General features: G+C 35.9%; 1 long non-coding RNA gene across 1 annotated transcript in view; it reads right to left on the bottom strand.

Moving 5' to 3' along the window:
* The window catches only part of LOC122802067, a 173,373-nt gene extending 160,256 nt beyond the window's left edge, over positions 1 to 13,117 (bottom strand). Inside the window, exon 1 of the long non-coding RNA XR_006364870.1 lies at positions 12,987 to 13,117. This is a non-coding gene — a long non-coding RNA (uncharacterized LOC122802067). The remainder of the gene's footprint in view (positions 1 to 12,986) is intronic.
* Positions 13,118 to 14,061: the final 944 nt, after the last annotated feature.

A 14,061-nucleotide genomic window follows, 5' to 3' on the forward strand; every position in this document is an offset into this window, starting at 1 on the left:
TGCAGAAACCATGAGATGACCTTTACATCTATCAATCATAACAATATGCAGAAACCATGACATGACCTTTACATCCATCAATCATAGCAGTATGCAGAAATCATGAGATGACCTTTACATCCATCTGCCTAATAGATACACACACACATACAGAGATATGAGAGTGAAGGGGTAAATACAAGGAGAGATGGACATACACACAACAATGTTTGGTGTAACAGAACATTCACGGACATGTTTTTGGTTTGTTCTCATTATTAACCTGCAATGCTCTGTAGCATAAAGTGACTGATATAAGGGTAGAGAAGGGTTAGGAGATGGACAACAGGCTTATACAAGCAGAACAGGGTTGGATACATATCTCATAGTTGTGGGGATGGATGTCACTTCAAATATTCTTTTTTGGCCAGTATTCAATATATCTCCATGAGGACTCATAACTGTGGCAAATGTCAAAATGTGGGTGATTAAACATCTCACAGAGATATAAAATCACACTAAAAAATGATGTGAGATGTATCTGGAATCGAACCCTTGATGCTATGGCAAAAACAATCTACAGTCAAGTGATTTATGTCAACACTCCACACAGGAAGTTGTACTTTATTACATCTGGTAGTCTAAGAACTTCCAGAATAACTGTTCCACAGTAGTGCGTTTACTCTTCTTTAACTGTGTGATACCCTAAAGCAGAAAGTTTAAGCAGTATTGCACAGAGATAACCAAACTACTGCATCTAATGTCAAAAATTCACCAGGTTTTGCATAGGACATGAACAAGCATTCACTGCCACTCAGCACTGGTGTGTGATGCCAAACTCCATGCAAATGCAGAAGACAAAAAGTGAAGGCTTCTTTATAGGCCATTTCTGGCCATGTGTGTTGTGTGTGATTCTATTTTTTGAACTGTGAGGTGTTAGCAGTTCTAAATTCATCCAGCCACTGGTCAACTTGTACTTGCTTGAACCTCTTAAGGACACTGTAGTGGTGCCTACACTGCTCCCCAGTGCGTGGTATGATAGTCACATTAAAGACAGCCTTGGCTAGGCTGTTCCAATCCTCAGTCTTGTACTGAGACCCAACGAGTAGTGAGCAAAGGTTTTGGACTCCTCCACTCCCCACTTCTATGCCCTGTACATGGCACCATCATCCCCATCACCTGCCATGTCTGCAGAGGTCCTCTAACAACAGTAGCAATGGTTTGGGACCAAACTGTGATCTTGCATTTTAAGACTAATGCACAAACATGCACAACTATGCCAATTACATTTGCACAATGATAAGCAAAGAAAGACATTGCCAAACAAAGAAGAGGGGAGTATATGAAACAGCAATGATGATGTGAAACCTGACAGTGATCTTTAGCGTGTGCGATGCTAACCTGGTCGCACTTTGTCCAGTGGTCAACAATGAAATGTTCGATGGCTTGACTTTTAAGCCTTGACTTTGGAGGGATCGATGAGATGACTTGGCACATATTTTGTTGGGACTTACACACTGCTAAATATAATTTGTACAATGTGCGATTCAAATCTGTGTAAAAGAGAATGCAAACATTTCCATACAGGTGATTATTCCTTATTGCCAGATCAACCACGGTGATTAAAGATATTCAACTTAAAGAGTGACCGGTGCTAGACTTCAATTAGGCCTGTATGGTTGTGGCATTAAAAGGTTCTGTCTCATGCATTTTCAGCTAACACACAGGACTAATGCCTGACAATATACTGGAAATGGATAGAATTGCATGACTTTACTAATAGAGCTTGGAGTTATGATATATACCTCACAATACATTCTGTTTTACACTTAGATTATGGAAAATGAGTAGATTGTCAGCAAACTATTGTGTCCATCAGAGATGTCCAACTCCATTTTTATTAAATAATCATCATCATGCCAGTTACACACATAATCAACTGGAGTTCATTTACCAGTCATTAATGAGCTATGATACCTACAAAAGTATGGGAGCAGTACAGATACCATTCTGTCAATCAAACTACTATACCTAGCTATTGGTATGTAGTATTACCTTTATAATCAAAATTTTGGGAGCAGTGACAGTGTGACACCCTTATCAAAATGTAGATTCTGCTGGATTAGAACCATGGCTCATCTGTGTTCTTACCATGAACTCATTGCATTTACACCTGGCGCCACAGGGAAAGCTAGGCAGCAGATGCATTTTCTCCATACAATACTGTCCAGAGTGGTGATGGCCTCCCATCATCACTGAGCCTGTTTTAAGGAGGAAGGTGCACCAAATTAACATTTTCACTTTTTTCTTAAGCAGTGAACTATATTTGCACTCTGGTAGACAATGAGCAAATGCAAAAGGCAATAGCAAACACATATTATTTGTTTAAGTACTCATTATGACCTCCCCTCACTAAAAATATCCACTGTGGGATTCAAACCTTGCTTTACCTCTGCTTTCTCAGGTGGATTGTCTGTAGTCATTACCATCCATGGCACTGACTGCCACACAATGCTACCAAACGTATTTGCACTCTATAAGGTGAATGAAATTACATTTTCCACTTGTTCCTTAAGCAGTGCTATGCCATATGCTGCCCACATGGTAAAGGCAAAAAACAAATAAAGAAAGAAAGAAAGAAAAGGTAAACAAAGGTTAAACAACTAGACAGCTCTGGATTTGAACCATCAGACTATTGCACTTACTCATCCAAGTTGTAGTCCCTTTTTTCACAGACACAGTTTTGTAATAGCAATCAAATAATGTGCCTACAAGTAATTCACATTTCATATCTAGTATTAAACAGTTCATACAGTTGGACATTCTCAGTTGTTTCTCCATGTGTAGGTAACATATTTAGTGGAATCAGTGATCACACAATATTTATGGATATGTCTGCAAAACTGCAGCTTTGCCTTCTCTTTGTATTCTGGGAATCCTTCCCTTATCTCTGTTTTACTATCAGATATGCAATCTGTAGTGCAGTTACTATGCAACTCGAAGCATCATCACTAAACACAAAACAAAATGCATGGTTTCACGTAGTCTCAATTCATTATCCTCACTAATCACAACAATGGAGTCTAAAATGCCTCTGTGGAAAACATACAAGGACATAATGTGGAACTGGACTATAATCCAGGTATGAAAGATCATTATGATGGCTATAAATGGATAGCTGAATGTATGCTAAGAGAAGTTAATCCTTTATTAAATAAAACTTTTTCAGGTAGTAATAGAGGAAATGTACCTCTAAATGTATGTTTTCTACCTGACTATATGCAGTTTATCAGAGATATACATAACACAGAGGATGCTTTATATCAGCTTAAGAGACTGAAAGCCTGCTTGAAGCATAAAGTAATCCCTAGAGGCCTGAGAATATTAAAAATGCCAACATAGGGAGAACGACAAGTAAAACTACTCTCACGTTGGCAGCAGTTAAATCTGGAAATAGGATTTAACTACATACATTTATTGATTGAGTATGGTGTAAAAGAAGAGGCACAAATCTCAGCAGAGATATATAAGAAGGAGCAGGGTTTGTTTATGGTGTATCTGTTAGAGCTGGTCAAAGAAAAATTGGATGTCTTGCTGGATTCTGTTAATGTGTATGAGAACAAATTGCTGAGGCAAAAGTTCAAAACATTAGAGAGAGACATTTGAGATTTTAAGATGGGCCATGTATTTGTATGGCCTATATCGCATAACCATACTATAGAAGATGGCGATTCCATCTTAAAACAGCAGATGATGTCATAAGTGGGGTGGAACGACAGGAAGAAAAATGTGCCTCAAGCCGTGCTGATAGAGAAGACCACACCTGTGGAAATGAGAGCTAAACCACATAATCATTCTCTGAGAGAAAGCAGCAATGAATTTTCTATTTTAAATGGGAGAACAGATGAGCAGGTTAAAGTTATACAAGGCCAAGATGAGCATGACCAGATTTTTCCAAAACTTCCTATACTGTTGGAGAAATGGTCCGAGCAATGAGGTCAGTCCAGCAGCCGAAAGAAGAGGAAATATTCTCATGGGTCGCCAATGGAGGTGAAACGCCACTGGAGGGACAATTGCTAGTGTGGAACATTTCCTCACGGGTGTTGATGAGGGATGAGTATTCCCTTTTAGGTAAGGGTCTTTCGTTCATACCCTCACAACCCCTAGAGGTAACAGAAACTATATTGGACTTAAAAATGCTTAATAGAAATGTTTTACTAAGGATGTTATTTAAAGATGGCGGGGATAAAGTGCAGAAAAAAAAGTTTTAAAAACCTAGTGTGTTTATGCCACCAAGTCATCCATTAGTTGAAATGTTTATAAAGGTGTGAAAATTACGTTTTTGGTAAACTGGAACTAGAAAGTAGTCATAATAAGAAGCACAATATTAGTAAACAAGAATCAGAGATGTTGAGAAAGTTAAAACAAGATTAATCAATAACTATAAAGTCAGCAGATAAGGGAGGGCCAGTGGTAGTAATGGACACCAGCTACTATAATTCAACCATGCAGAATATGTTAGATGAAGAGAATGTATGTAAGTAGATAGATGGGAAGGAACTGCACCAGTTAATAACAAATGTGTAAACAATGGTATATGACAGTCATTTAGAAGGCGTTATAGATAAACAACTATATGATTATTTTCAGATGCCTAACCCCCTTATATCAGTTATTAGAGGAATACCTAAGATCCACAAAGATCCTGTTAGGCCCCACTTTAAGGCCTATAGTATCAGGGAGAAATTGGATTACCGAGCCATTGTCTATTTATGTAGAAAAAACGCTTAGACATGTAGTGAATAAAATTGAGAAAATTTTAAAGGATTCTAAGCAGTTTCTGCAGGATTTGTGTGAGTTTCTAGAAGATATAGATTTAACAGAAATTCCATTACTTATGGTAACAATGGATGTTCACTCCCTATTTAATTCCATTCCTAATGAAGAAGGTCTGGAGATGTTAAGGGAATATCTTATTCAGGATGGTACTTGTACCCATGTTCAAATAGATTTGATATGTATGTTGATGGACATAATACTATGTAATAATGTTATGTTGTTTAACCACCAAATATACGTGCAGAGGGAGGGGTGGTCATGGGCACGTCTAGTGCCAACAATTACGCAAATTTAATAATGGTCTTATGGGATAATGAACAATCTGTTAAAATAACGGCCAGGAAAGAAAGACGAGATCCACAATATCTTGTTATTAAGCGCTTTTGTTTTTTAATAAAAACTTCTTCAGAATTTTTATTAAAAAACGAAAGCACTTAATAACAAGATATTGTGGATCTCGTCTTTCTTTCCTGGCCGTTTTTTTAGTTTTGTTTGTGGTTTTGATTTTTATTAATCTGTTAAATAACTGAGTGGAAATCAGTAATATTTTACAGGAGGTTTGTGGACGACCTCTTTCTGTTATGGAAGGGGGAAGAGGCAGAGCTGGAAAGCTTTTCCAAGCAGTGAACACAAGTACATTGTTTTTAAAATTTGACATGCAACACTCAAATTCTAGAATTGATTTTCTTGATATGATCATTTTGAGAGATGATGCAGGGAAATTCCAGACAAGTATACATAGGAAGGAATGTCATAGAAATACTCTTTTGCATAGAAAAAGCATGCACCCAGGGTATATCTTTGATAATATAGTGAAATGACAGGCCCTTAGGACCTCAAGGTTAACAACGGATGAGGATAGGTTTAGAGAAGAGCTACTAACCCTGGATAATAAATTAAGGGAAAGGGGATATGCTAGTAACACCGCTGATACTTTTAAGGATATGAAGGTGCAAAGGTTGGATAGGGGCAAGCCATACTTCTCACCTAATAGAAATAGGAATGATGTTAAGAGTACGATGTCCCTAACCAATAAAATGCGGGTACCTATACATTACTGTAGTAATGTGGGGGTGGTAACAGAAACAGTGAGAAAGTTCTGGCCCATCCTTACTCAGGATGAAGAAATAAGAAATATAGTAGGTGACAAACCTAGTTTCCAGTTTAACAATAAAAGATCTTTGAAGCAGATGCTTTGTTAGTCATCTGGGAGCAAGACACCAGGACAAAGGAGGGATAGGAATGAGGGCATGTACCCATGTAAGAATTGTAATCAATGCCAGTATATATTGGAAAACAATGTTTTTATACATCCAGATTCAGGACAAAGATATGTGTTTCATGTACTAGCAGATTGTAATAGTGAAAACATTGTTTATTTGGCCAGGTGCAAGGGATGCCCATCCTTTTATGTAGGTAAGACGAATAGAAAATTAAGGTATCATATACATGAGCATATACAACACATAAGGAAGGGCACTGAAACTAATGCACTGGCCAAACATGTCTTAGCTACAGATCAAACCCATGCTTTTGAGTTTACAGTGATAGAGCAAGTTCATGAAAATTAAAGAGGTGGGGATATTAGAAACACCACTGAGACCTCAGAGACACATTGGATAACCAGATTAAGGGTAGACTGGGGAAAAGGGTTGAATGATAGAATTCCAATACAACCCATTTTAAAGAATAGAAGTCTGTTCAAATAAATAGTATGGATATTTATAGTTAAGTTTTCATAAATGCTTTTTATGTAACAATGAATGTTTTAAGCTATGTTGAATGTTATAATATTATAAGGATTCTTTGTATTTGGACGCTAATATGGAGCTTATTAGTGGTAGAGGAGACGCCGGCATCCATAAGGATTCTACAGGCGACACTTTTGACCCAGCCAGCACGCCTTTGGTATTTAGAGCTTCCGCTGACAACAGCGATAATATTACCCGTGGTCGCACGGGTTTTGGGCAAGCTAAACCTCAGAGAACTGCTGAGGAACAAGGTACTGTTAAGTCCCATAAAGAGTATAAAGAGACCAAAGACTGGTTACACTACAAATACACTTTTAATTGTGTTAATAAAGATAAGAATGTGCAAGCGAATAATAACACATACAGAGAGAATTTAAACTCTCTCACAAAACTTATGGGCAAATACAAAACTTTGGATATAGAGAATACATATTTAAAGGAATGTATTTCTAGGGAGATTGTTCCTAAGGGACTGAGAGTTTTCAAATTTCCAAACAATGTTATTTTAGGTTCTGTTTTTCATAAGGAGCTAATTGAAGTGTTTAATAAGTGTGGCCTAGATGTTTTAAAATTGATTATACGGGAAAATACCCGTGTACAGGATGAATTGCATAAAGAAATTGAAACACTTGACCAGTGTATTAAAAATGACCTAATCTTTTCTATAGAAGATGAAAGGGATAAATATTTTAATATTAGAAATGATATAGACAAGGATAGTGAGAATCTAATACAAAGGAAAATAAAGAAGTTGGATAGGGACATTTATGAATATAGTCATAATTTGAGTTACCCCAACCCACCTCACAAGCGGTACCCTCAGGATGTATATAGTAATGAAGATAGTAGGAAGGGGGTTCATGAGAATGGGGGGGACATTAACCCTATGGATGAGAGATATGAGTATGAGAATTAATTCCCACCTTTAAGAAGATCTGAAAGACTCATGAACAAACAAGGGAACATGCAGACAAATTTTCATTGGGGGGGGAGAGGGAGGGGGAGATATTAGAAGTATCCGGCCTCTCTGAATCTCAAGAAATTACAAATATAGGTAATAGGTGGTTATTTGAGAATTTTACTATATATAATTTTAGCCATTTAGTCTTAGAAAAAGAACATTTTAGACTTTTATGTAAAGGGTTAAAATTCAGCCCTTATGTTAAAGGTGACCTAGCTAAGTCCTTGCTTGATATAAAAATATTTTTAAGGAAAATTAATTTAAAGATTATGTTTCCCAATACTAAAAATGAACCTAACCCTGAATTAAAGCGTAGAATTACATTTAACCCACCCATGCACCCCCAATTAAAGAACCTAGAGAAAATAATGGAAAGAGAGATTAGGAAGGAAGAAGAATGTATTAAGTATCAAGCTAATTTGAATAAAAAAGAAAAATAGTTGTTATATGATATGAAAAATGACACTAACCTAAGAATCATGAAACCTGATAGGGGGTGGTATAGTTATTATGGACAAGATAGAGTATGATAGTAGAATGTATACTATTCTTTGGGACACTTCTAAATACAATCAAGTGTCAAAAAACAAAATTAATATTGCTTATCATAAAATAGATTTAAATTTAAGGGATATGATGAACGAGGGACTTATAGATTATAGTACTTTTCTATTTTTACAAGTGGAAAAACCTAAAGTACCCTCTATTTTTGGGATCCCAAAAATCCATAAAAATGAACTAGACCCCCCCATTCAGACCCATAGTATCAGCGGAAGGTGCTAAAACCCATCCACTAGCTAAATACGTGGATACCAAAGTTAAAAAAAACTATGGGTAGATAGAGAGCATATATTGAAAGATTCTTGGGACCTGCTTAAAGTTATTTCTGGAGTAGGTGACCATGAGACATTATTATTTATAACTATAGATGTTATCGATTTATTTTCCTCCAGTCCCTATATACAGGGGACTAATATGTTTGAAGAGATAGTATATGAAAGTAAGACATTAACTAATAATGAAAAGCAAGTTAATGTTTGGTTAATGGAGATGGTATTAAAAATAATGTTTTATATTTTAATGGTGAATTGTATAGACAAACACAAGGAGTAGCTATGGGAGCGGCTTGTGCCCCCAACTTATGCCAATCTAGTATTAGCCAAATGGGAGGAAAAATCTGTATTAAAATCTCCCTTTAATATTAACTGGATCCTGTATCGCAGATTTCTGGACGATATAGTAATATTTTGGACAGGAGGTCAAGAGAAATTTAATGAATTTATGACTTATTTGAATGAAAGTACTGACTTTCTGAAATTTACTTATAAAGTATCAGACAGTATTCTACAATATTTGGATCTGGAGATTTATAAACAGGGAGAAGTTTTAGAGTCTAGAATATACAGAAAACCTACTTATTGTAACACATTTTTACATTATGCCAGTGCACATCCCTTGCACTGTAAGAAGAATATTATAAAAGGGCAATTTGTGAGAGGTAGTCGCATGACTAGTACTGAAGTGGATTTTATTAAGGAATGCAAACTACTTGAGAAAATGTTTCTGGATAGGGGGTACCCAGTTGAACTTGTCAAAAAGACAAAGAAAGAAGTAGAGAGGGGTAGAGGGGATAGATACACCCCGATAGTAAAGTTAACAAATTTTAAGACAGAACAAAGGAATGTGGAAGGAACAAATAAGGAGAATTTTCAATTAGCATTAACTTTGGAATATAACGCTCTTAATAATAATATACGAAAAATATTTTTAAAGGAATGGGATAGATTCATTAATTTTACAGGTTTAGATAAATTGGAGGGAATCCCAACAAAAGTTATTTATAAAAATTCACAAAGTATTAGAAATATTTTAGAAAATGGGAACATAAAGGCCAACCATAACGCAAATAAGGTAGGCACATATAAGTGTGGTCATTGTGCACAATGCCCTTATATTATGAATTTAGATAGATTTTATATAGAAAGTAGAGACAGGTGGATTATTAATAAAAAATATTATAACTGTGATTCTATTGGCTTAGTATATATGGCCACTTGTACAGCCTGCAAATCTTTTTACATAGGAAAAACTGAAAGAAAGTTGAAGAGAAGGATATATGAGCACCTTAATGACATAAGGACATGTAAAGATACTAATGCCTTATTTAAACATACTAGAGAATGTATAGGTGCTAAATACAGATTTATGGTGATAGAACAAACGCAGAGAGATATTAGGGGGGGGTCCCTGGGAAGAGAAAATTGAATACAGGGAGCTCTGGTGGCAGATGACCTTGGAAGCATATAATCCACCAGGGCTGAATGAATATATTAGTATAACACCTATTTTAAAATTGAGGGCAGCTAAATTATGAATTTATAAACTGAATTGTAATTGTTTCAACAACCACTAGAGGGCAGCTAGGATATACAGATAAACATGCTTGTTATTTTATAAACAGTAACTTACCTTTGGAATAATAACTTTTCTAATAAAATGTTTTTATGGAAGTTTATTTATTAGTAAATATCTATTATGTATTATTTTAGGACATTTTGATGAATTCAAGATTTTATTTATTTATTGGAAACAGAATTTTTACTGAATTTCATATGGTCCCATCCACTGAAATATTTAAATAGTTTTCATTTGAGTTTATTATAGAAGTGGTAGAATTTTAAAATGCATACATATTAAGTAGAGTAGTTTTGTTTAAGGGTTTAAGAAAATTGATGTCTATTAATTTTAATTGATGTGTTTATTGGTTAAGATATAAAAGGATGTCACTATTATCACTGGTCATCTGATGAAGTCTGGATGGTGTACAGATGAAAACGCGAATGTGAATTGCGTTAATGTCTTAGTGTGTAGCGTGCTATTTTAATAAACTTTGGTGAAAGTTTCCTGCTCTTCGCTCTCTGTTTATCACAGTTCTAGTTTTTGGAAATATTATAATGGTATTTATAGGAATGTTTTTATTTTTAGGAATAATTTTAAGGGGCAGATGAGATTATGGAGCATGTGTATATATGTAGTTGCTTGAGCAAATCTAATTTAAAGCATTGGACAGGCAAGGGTTAAACACTTGGAAGCTGGGTTTAATCGGGTAAGCTTCCCTATAGGTTCCTGACTGTATAAATTGGTTTAAAATAAGGTGTGTTAGAGTAAAGAATTTTTTATGAAGGTCTGAAGAAGTGGTGTTTGAGACCACGAAAGCACTAACCATATTCACTGTTTTTACCAGTTGTTCTACTATTAAACCTGCTTTTGGATATTTCAGCAGTGGTCTGACTTTTTGTTGCCGTTGGCTGTTACACTGGATGGTGCTGTGTGTATAATTCTACTTATCTGTTGCTCCAGCGTCTCATTTACACAAGTGGCTGTTTGGACTTTGTATGTATATGGCTCATATAATGATGTTCCTGTTTGTTACAATCGATTCCTTCCTTTACAGCATAACTACTGTAAGTTAAGGTATTAAATGTTTATACACATACAATCATCAATTACAATCATTTGCATCACTGTATACTTTAAATATTTGGTTGAGAACAAGCAAATGATACATTCATAAATAACACACCAGAACTGTATCTCAGGTCACTGCTGTCAAAACCATACAGTGGAACCCACTGCAGCCACATACCCTCTCAATTTCTTAGCTCAAATCAAGGATAAAGACCCAACAATCATTTTAAATGTTTCTCTTATATACTTAGAAAATTAACAGAATAAAAAGTTTTGCATTAGCAAGTATTTTCTAAAGGTTACAATGTGTGAAATATATGTCTGTCATTAATTAATGACTGCAATCAACAAACATTTGTCAGAAAGTCACAAATTTTAAAAGGAATAGACTCAGCTTTTTTTGCTCAAGAATTCTGGACAAAGCCAAAAATAATGAGGCGACACAGGGACACATTTTAAATATCATTTTCTTTTATCTATTTGCAAACCAAAAAATTCACTGTACAAAGTGTCCCTTTTGGGGGATGGCCTTAGAACACTCTGTGGGTGACTTGCTCAAAGGCAAACAGTAGTCAAATGGAGGTAGAAGTATTGAAACCCTGAGTTTTTGACTACAGGAAGCAGTTTGTTTATAGCTCAGTGCCTTAAGTGTGAGACAACGCCATCCATCCATCCATCCATCACCCCTTTTACCATTTTTCACATGGGGTCAGGATGTCACTTCAACAGTGGCGATCATCTTGAGCCAAGTTTTACACTGCCAGATGCCTAGCCCTGTCAAATTAACCTGAAATGCATTTTCTGAACAATAACTATGAAATTCTAATGACTAGCATTATTGACTGATTGTTACCCTCAGTGATTTGTCAGAAAATGAAAAAGCTGAAGAAGGTTAGGCAGCTAGTGCAGTGGATTAAAGCTCTAAGCTCTTAATAATCTGCTTCCTGTAGTCAAGAGTAAAGGGTTTGATCCTTCTTCATTCTATTTGCCTACTGTGTGACTGAGTACCTTACTTGGGGGGGGGTATAAATATGTATTTTCTGATCAATAAATATGATACTTTAATGACTGGTATTACTGGTAAATTGTAATCCCCGCTGATTCACCCTACCTGAATTTTCTGAAGTTTGCAGTCATCATAGGGCATAATAAACACTGTAGTCATCATAGCCATACTGGAGTAATCACACATGAGTACATGCACAAAATAGTATGTTTAAATAATCAGATTCATTCTGGATATTTTGATTTATAACACTGGAATATGCCTGCAGTAAAGTAAAATAGGGCTGCTGGATCAACATACACAGAACTAAAATAGCTCTTAGATCTCTTCTGAACGATATAAGTAGTGTTGGTGATTAAGACAGCAAAATGTGATGGGATTCAGTTGATGAGCAGCAATTCAACAATTCAGCATGAGTCTTGCACCTTTTAAGAGCAGTGTTTTCCACTACTTGAGGGCACTACAAAAAAATACACGGTTACCAGCAGTCCATTTGAGGTCATAGTCTCAAAATGTAAGTTGTAATTACTGTTATAAAAATAGTAAGACAAAGTCCTTTTTCTTTTCTCTGTTTTCCATCATTTCAGTGCAGCATATCAATGATGATGAAAATCCAGTGCATTAACGGTAAAAAGGGCAAGAAGTGATAAAAACAGTAAGCACTGTTACAGGCAAATATGGGCCCTTATATTATTTTAACAAGTTTATTAATTTACTTACCTACTGATACGTTTACCTGGTAAATCTCAGAAATTATGCCTATTTTACTAATGTTACCTATGTAGTAATACATATTGATACATTTATAAACACTCAGTAACACTCAGTATACAGGATCGATCAGTCACAGTGATATAGACAACAGACACAAAGATAGCCATAACAGTATTATAACACTTACACTTAAATGACAGGCACACCAAGAAAAATGTGCCAGCATTGATTCTGTATTTAAATTGTTGTACTCAGTGATTTAACTTACCTAAATTTCCTGTAGTGATCAGAGGGCAGTTAATTGATTCTGCAGTTATGTCCACAATGGAGTGATCATCTCAAACACACACACAGATGCATATGCACGCACACACACACCTGCAAAACACAAATCTCTCAACTGTTGGGAGGGACAATAATTCAATTCAGTGAGAGCTAGAGTGCTAATTTAAAGCTCCTTATCAGTTGGGAGTGCTTCCAGGTACAAAAATCATTGCAAAATCTCTTGGCTGATTAAACTTCCCCATTCAATAGGGCATGACCAATGCTTGCTTGAGCTTCTGGATGCTAAAAACAATCGCAAAATCTCTGGCTGATTAAACTCCCCTGCTCAGTATAGTGTGACTGACGCTTGCAAATGTGCTAATACATGACCTTTGATCTCAATGGCTGATTTGATTCAAAACCTCCACTCAGTGTAGTGTGAATGAATGTATATGTATGGACACTTCTGCTCTTTGCAAGAAGCATTACCTAAGTGGAAGAAACCTTCCATTCTTTTTTAATTTTGGAATGAGACTTTTTTTTATTTTGTTAGGCTGTACCCCCCACCAAAAGCCTGCACCAGTCCTTACCTAGGCAGCTGCCTGGGTTACCTTGTGCTGGACCTGGCCCCGTGTATGTTGGCTGTTGGGTCTGCAACATTGTTTTTTTGAGCTATACATTTATTGCTGTCCTTGGCTTGCTGGAATGCCAATGTTTTCATTAAATGGACAACAGAGATATAACATTTATCAGCTAATTATGCCTGCAATGAGAAAATGATTGAAGATGTCATTCTAAATACAGAAAATCATAGTGGATTCCCATTTGAGATGAACAGCATAGCAAGCTGAGTTGGGGCAGCTTAGATGTTGATAACTAATAAATCTGAATGTTCTGCAGCAGACCAGTTTGTAATTGTATATATCTTTAAGGTTCTCATAGTAGAATATGATTTATATCAGAGTGCAAAGTGAGATTTTCTTAGGTGTGTTTTCTCTCTCAGCACAACAAATTGGGGAATGCTTTCTATGTGTGAGGGTGTATTTTATATTGGACTGTTAGAGGTTTTATCAGCTATT

Source organism: Protopterus annectens, chromosome 5.part0 (genome assembly GCF_019279795.1).
Source record: "Protopterus annectens isolate FY-2018-M chromosome 5.part0, PAN1.0, whole genome shotgun sequence".
Classification (NCBI taxonomy): Eukaryota; Metazoa; Chordata; order Ceratodontiformes; family Protopteridae; genus Protopterus; species Protopterus annectens.